The sequence below is a fragment of the Triticum aestivum genome, chromosome 2B (genome assembly GCF_018294505.1).
Source record: "Triticum aestivum cultivar Chinese Spring chromosome 2B, IWGSC CS RefSeq v2.1, whole genome shotgun sequence".
Taxonomy (NCBI): Eukaryota; Viridiplantae; Streptophyta; class Magnoliopsida; order Poales; family Poaceae; genus Triticum; species Triticum aestivum.
Genome location: NC_057798.1, coordinates 530,596,281 through 530,603,511, shown reverse-complemented (window position 1 = coordinate 530,603,511; position 7,231 = coordinate 530,596,281).

Sequence of the window (7,231 nt, the reverse complement as noted above, 5' to 3'; positions counted from 1 at the left end):
CCAAGTTCTTCATGATCGACAACAAGAAGACGCTCGAACTCGCATCGAGCGCCGAAGAGAAGTGCGACGTCAGTCCGACAAGCGCGCTGGGCCCTCTGTTGACATGCATGCGCCAGGGGAACCAGGCGATCTGCCGTACGCGGTAGGTTGCCCTGCGTTCACTCGTGAGCTGCGGCAAGTCCAGTGGCCCAGCACGAAGAACTTCAAGCCAGACGTACCGGAGAAGTACGACGGCAAGACGCATCCGTCGGAGTTCCTCAGCATTTACACCATTGCGGTGCAGGCTGCTGGGGGATGGGATGACAAGATCCTTGCCAACTACTTCCCGCTGGTACTCAAGCCCAACGTCAGATCCTAGCTCATGCACTTGCCGGACAACTCCATATCCTCTTGGGCTGATCTGTGCCATCAGTTTGTCGGCGCCTTCACAGGTAGACACAAGCCTCATGGCCAGGAGAGTGATCTTCATCTACTCGCCCAGAAGGAAGGAGAGCCCTTGCGCAAGTACATTCAAAGATTCAGCAGTGTGCAACACAACATCCCAGACGTCCACCCTGCCGCAGTGATCAGCGTGTTCCATCAGAACGTGCGGAACCGCAAGATGCGGGAGGAAATGGCGATGTGCAAGATCAGGGGCGTCAGTGAGTTATATGCACTGGCTGACAAGTGTGCACGTGCTGAGGAAGGGAGGAGACTCCCCAGAGAGAATGTAGGAGCGGGAGGATCTGACAGTGAAGATGCTGCCCCGGCACGGAAAAACCGGCGGCGGAACAACAGAAGGAGGAAAGGCAAAGAGGTGTTAGTGGTTGAGCAGTCCGGCAACGGTGGTGGCACCAAGGAAGCCAAAGCTGGTGACTCCGGCAAGGAGGTTGCCGCGGAGGTGGCGGTCACCGACAAGCAGGACGGCACCAACAAGCCGTATTGCAAGATCCACCGCACCAAGGGCCATGATCTCCAGAACTGTAAGAAAGTCGAGCAGCTTGTTGAGCAACAGAAAGCTGAATACGAGCGGCGCGACAAGGAGAAGGCCCAGGAAGGTGCTGGGGGATCCGGCAAGAAACGTCCCGGCCGAGGAGGACGCCGCGGCAAGGCCAAGCAGCGGCAAGGAGACAGACCTCCTCGCGGCCGCAACAAGGATGAAGACGACGACGACGATGAAGACATGGATGATGAGGAGACTGATGAGCAGGAGTTCCAGAAAGCCACAAAGGTCCTGTGCGTTGACGGTGGTGCTTCTCTGCACACCTCGCACCGCCAGCTCAAGCAGTGCGTGCGGGAAGTTAATGCAGCAGAACCACCCGTCGAGTCACGCAAGCCTCTGAAATGGTCCAGCACGCCTATCATCTTTGATATTGAGGACCACCCTGATCGCATAACTGCGGTCGGGTGCTTGCCGATGTTGGTTTCACCAACAATCCGCAACCTCAAGGTCACTAAGATGCTAGTTGACGGCGGGGCTGACTTGAACCTGATCTCCTCCGCGGTGCTCCAAAAACTCCAGATCCCTGACAGCGAGCTCGAAGAGACCGGTACATTTCAAGGAATCAACCCGGGAAGAAGCAAGCCGAAGGGAAAGATCACGTTGCCGGTAACATTTGGCAGTGAGCTGAACTTCAGGACTGAGAGGGTCATGTTTGATGTTGCTGACTTTCCATTACCTTACAATGGAATCCTTGGCCGTCCGGCACTCGCCAAGTTCATGGCAGCCTCTCACTATGCGTACAACGTATTGAAAATGCCAGGCCCGATAAGTGTCATCTGTGTCCCTGGCGACAAGAAGGATGCTCTTATCTGTGCCGACAAGATCTACCAGGAAGCAGCAGCCGCAGAAGAACACAAGACACTTGCCGCTGAAGCTCCCAGGGGGAAGAAGAAGACCAAGTCTGGCAAGAGTTCTGATGCCCACTCCGGCAAGCGCACCTCTTCGGAGTGCTGTGCTACCCTCGAGGATGCACCATCGAGCTCCACCGGCAAGTGTAAGAAGGCAATGACAGCTCCACCTGAGACCAAGAAGGTGTCCGCCAAGGAGGACGGCACTGGTGGTACCTTCACCATCAGCGCCACTCTTGACCCTAAATAGGAAAGCGCGCTCGTTGCTTTCCTGCGGGCGAATGTCGACGTGTTTGCGTGGCAACCGTCTGATATCCCCGGTGTTCCCAGGAAAGTAATTGAGCACCACCTTGCCGTCTGTCCTCATGCGCGGCCCGTCAAGCAGAAAGTCAGGAAACAGGCAGTGGAGCGCCAAGAATTCATCGCAGAAGAAATCAAGAAGTTGGAAGCAGCAGGCCTTGTCAGAGGAGTGCTCCATCCCACGTGGTTGGCCAATCCTGTTGTCGTGCGCAAGGCTAACGGGAAATGGAGGCTTTGTATTGACTTCACTGATGTTAATAAAGCTTGTCCCAAAGACCCATTTCCCTTGCCGCGCATTGACCAGATTGTTGACTCCAAAGCCGGATGTGATTTGCTTTCATTTCTTGATGCATACTCAGGATACCATCAGATCTTCATGGCAGAAGAGGATGAAGAGCAAACTGCATTTATCACTCCGTGTGGCACGTACTGCTTCGTACGGATGCCTTTCGTTTTGAAGAATGCTGGTTCAACATTCGCAAGGGTAGTCCACCACGCTTTTGAGCCGCAGATGCACAGAAATGTGGAAGCCTACATGGATGACATAGTGGTCAAAAGCAAGAACAGGGCGACCCTGATTCAAGATTTAGACGAGACATTTGCAAATCTGCGCAAGATCAACCTCAAGCTTAACCCTGAGAAGTGCGTGTTTGGAGTCCCTTCCGGCAAGCTTCTCGGGTTCTTCGTGTCTCAGTGGGGAATTGAAGCCAATCCCGACAAGATCAAGGCCATTGAGCAGATCGAAGCACCAAAGCGCGTCAAGGATGTACGAAGGCTTGCCGGTTGCGTGGCTGCTCTCAGCAGGTTTATCTCTAGATCTGCTGAGCGCGCCCTGCCATTTTTCAAAATTTTGAAAAAGGCAGGTCCAATAAAATGGACTCCGGAGGCGGAGGCTGCGCTGCAGGACTTGAAGAGATACCTGTCCTCCACTCCAACACTTGTCGCACCTAAGCCGCAAGAGAAGTTGCTGCTGTATATAGCGGCAACCAATCAAGTGGTTAGTGCTGCATAGTGGCGGAGAGGGAGGCAGATGATGAGCCAGCAACCACGGCAGATGCATCCAGCGACAAGAAGGGGGCTTCGCCGACAAGCTATGGTCCCGACAAAGATGGATCTGCGCAGGAGCATGATAAGATGCAGAAGAGAATGGTGCACCGTCCAGTTTACTTTGTCAGTTCCCTTCTACAGGGGGCTATATCAAGGTACTCTGGTGTGCAGAAGTTGCTTTTCGGCCTCCTCATGGCCTCGAGAAAGCTGCGCCATTACTTCCAAGCACATGAGATCATAGTCGTCACTCGCTTTCCGCTGAAGAGGATACTGCAAAATCCAGAAGCAACATGCAGGATTGTCGAGTGGGCGCTGGAACTGTCAAGCTTTGGCCTCAAGTTTGAGAGCACTTCAACTATCCAAAGCAGAGCATTGCAGAGTTCATAGCAGAATGGACGCCAACCCCAGATGAAGAAATTCCAGAGACGAGCATCCCCGTCAAAGAGGCAAGCAAAGAGTGGCTGATGTACTTTGATGGTGCCTTCTCGCTGCAAGGCGCCGATGCGGGCGTGCTGCTTGTCACACCCACCGGAGAGCACCTCAAGTACGTAGTCCAGATGCACTTTCCCAAGGAGCAAGCAACCAACAATACTGCAGAGTATGAAGGATTGCTTGCCGGTCTCAGAATCGCAGCAGACCTTGGGATCAAGAAGCTCATTGTCAGGGGTGACTCACAGCTTGTCGTCTGCCAAGTGAACAAGAACTACCAGAGTCCATTGATGGAAGCATATGTTGATGAAGTGAGGAAACTAGAAGAGCACTTTGACGGCCTACAGATGGAGCATATCCCAAGAGCTCAGAATGACATTGCTGATGGCCTGTCAAAGTGTGCCGCACTAAAGTTACCTGTGGAACCAGGGATCTTTGTGCTCAAGTTGACTCAACCATCCGTAACACCATCAACTGGACAAAGCAAGAAGAGGAAGTTGGTTTCTGGTGACTACTTTCCGGCAGAGCTCCCCGAAGCCGCCGCCAAGAAAGTCCCCAAGATCAACACCAAGGATGCTGAGGGGCAGTCTGCTCCGGCAAGCCTTATGGTTTGTTCCGTTGAAGCAGACGCTCCCGACAAGTTTTGCTCCGGCAAACTTGCCGGGGAACATCAAGCTCCGGTAGGGCCGCAAGTCCTTGCCGTAGAAGCGGATGTTCCCGCAGCAGCTGATGTGCCTTTAGTCCTTGTTGTCGAGCCACAAGCTCCAGCATGGGCACAGTAGATTGTCCATTTCCTTCAGACAAGAGAACTTCCCGAAGAGCAAGAAGAAGCGGAAAAATTAGCCCGGCAGTCAAGTATGTACCAGTTTGTCGATAGCATAATGTACAGAAGAAGACTCAAAGGTGTGAAATTGAAGTGTATTTGCCGGGAAGATGGACAAAAGCTGTTGGCAGAGATACATGGAGGCATATGTGGCCACCACATTGGCGCAAGAGCACTTGCCGACAAAGCTTTCCGGCAAGGTTTCTTTTGGCCGACAGCCCTCCAGGATGCAACTGCACAAGTAACCAAGTGTGAAGCGTGCCAGTTCCACTCCAAACAGATACACCAGCCAGCTCAAGCTCTCCAGACGATCCCTTTATCCTGGCCATTTTCGGTTTGGGGGCTCGATATCCTCGGCCCTTTTCCCCGAGCTGTCGGGGGCTTTGAGTACTTGTACGTCGCAATCGACAAGTTCACAAAGTGGCCGGAAGTGCAGCCAGTGAGGAAGGTAACAGCACAGTCAGCAGTCAAGTTCTTCAGGTCAATTGTTTGCCGTTTCGGGATCCCTAACAGGATCATCACCGACAACGGCACGCAATTCACGAGCCGCACCTTCATGCAATACGTCCAAGACCTTGGCGGCAAGGTCTGCTTCGCTTCTGTTGCTCATCCGAGAAGCAACGGTCAAGCAGAGAGGACAAATGCTGAAGTGCTGCGCGGGCTCAAGACCAGAACTTTCGACAGGCTGCGCAAGTGCGGAAGAAACAGGATCGAGGAGCTGCCGGTGGTTCTTTGGTCGATCAGAACGACGCCAAATCGAGCCACTGTCCAGACGCCTTTCGCTCTAGTCTATGGAGCAGAGGCAGTTCTCCCCACGGAACTCGTATATGGATCGCCTCGAGTGCTCGCTTATGATGAGCTTGAGCAAGAACAGCTGCAACAAGACGACGCGCTGCTCCTTGAGGAAGATCGTCTTCAGGATGCTGTACGAGTTGCTCGATACCAGCAAGCTTTGCGCCGCTACCATAGCCGCAAAGTTAAGGCCATAAGCTTCGAGGAAGGCGACCTTGTTCTTTGGCGCGTTCAGTCCGCCAAGAATTCCAACAAGTTGACGCCGAAGTGGGAAGGCCCTTATCGGGTGAAACGAGTCACAAGGCCCGGCGCTGTCCGCCTTGAGACCGAAGATGGCATTCCGGTGAGCAACTCCTGGAACTTAGAACATCTTCGTAAGTTTTTCCCGTAGGGCGCGGTTGTCGGAACCCGTTCCGGCAACCACCTTTTGTACAAGTCTTGCCGCTGTTGCATATAATCCTTTGTACAAAGCCGGGCGCAGATCCCGTGCATAAGTAAAACCCCATGTGCTCCGCACAACTTGTCTATTTCATGCATTAGTTTCTTTCTTGCATGTGTTATCTGACACTTTGTGCAGCACCTACATCCGGCAAGCAATAACGAGCCGAAGGGCTCCATATTATTATTTTCTCTTCTTTCTTCTTTTCAACAAAGGAAAAGAAGGTTCCCTCGCACACAAGTTCCCCGGGGGGGAAGGAGAAGATTGTGGTATGGACCAGGCGTCGTTCAAGCAAAGTTTTGCCTTGCCGGGAAGCAAACGACAGAAAAGCTAAGTTGCCAAAGTTTGAGCAATCAGTTTTTAAATTTTTGAGTTATCTTCCGCGAACGACCCTGCTTTGTATGGAAAACCTGTGCGTGGAGGAACCAACTCGTGGCTAGTTGCGCCCTTACTTTGTTTCGAGTCCGCTCAACAACTTAAGTGTGCTGCATCTAGTGGCGACAAGGTTTCTTGTCGGAAGCAGCGCCGCCAGCAGGCTGCTGAAGTTCCGCACTCAGCACTCGCGGCTCGGGTGCCTGCGCCGACAAGTTCCCTAGAAGCGTAGGGTAAAAACATACAAAGGAAGGAATCTAGTAGAGGAAATAACATAGCAATTGATAACAGAAATAAAGTTATATTACAAGATAACTTGTCGCAGCTCTAACAGACTGTTTTCGTAACATGATTAGCAGCGACAAGGGAAAAGAAGAAATGGGCGGCCTAGTCTACGCGGTCGCCCTCAACCCTCTTGATCTCGCTCACCTTGTCCACAATGGGTGTGACAAGGGCCTTGAGTGCGTCCCGATCGGCGTCTGGCGGCAAGGACTTGAGGACGTTGGTGAAGCTGAGGCCTGGATTGCGGAAGGCCACCTTCATCAGCACCTTCTGGAGAACACCGGCGCAGATTTTGCGCGACTCGTCGGCCAGCTGCTTTGGGATCCTCTCCCGGAGCCGCTGGAGTGCCGTCGCCACGCCCTTGAAGAACAGGCTGAGCTTGGCGCTGGGTTGGAGATTCTCGTCGGAGGGATACCCAAAGTCCTCCATCCCCAGCTGCGCCAGCTCCTTGTCGATGACTGCGGCAATATTCACCAGACCCTCGGTCAAGTGCTCCACAGTATCTTTGAACGAGTTCTGGGTAACTACGATGCTCTCCAGCAGCTCCTTGTCAGCTTTGACCTTCTCCGACAAGGTCTTCTCCCGCTCCTTGGCGGCCTCCAGTGTCTGCATCAGCGTGGCCAGCTTCAACTCCAGGTCCGCATTGGAATCCTTGGCGGCGCTGAGCTTCTTTCCCCTCTCAGTGAGAAGACCTTGCAGCTCACTGTGGGTGGCAGCATCCTTCTCACGCTGACGCTTGAGCGCGGCAAGTTCCTTGCCGCTCTTCCCAATGTTGGCCTCCAGCTGCGCCACCTTCTCCTCCAGCTCTTTCTTGGCAGCCTCTGCGATTGCGGCAGCGTCCTTTGCCTCCTTGAGCGCCCCGCCAAGTGCTTGCTCGCGCTCGGCGAGCTCCTCCTCGTAGCTGTCGAGGTTGGCCT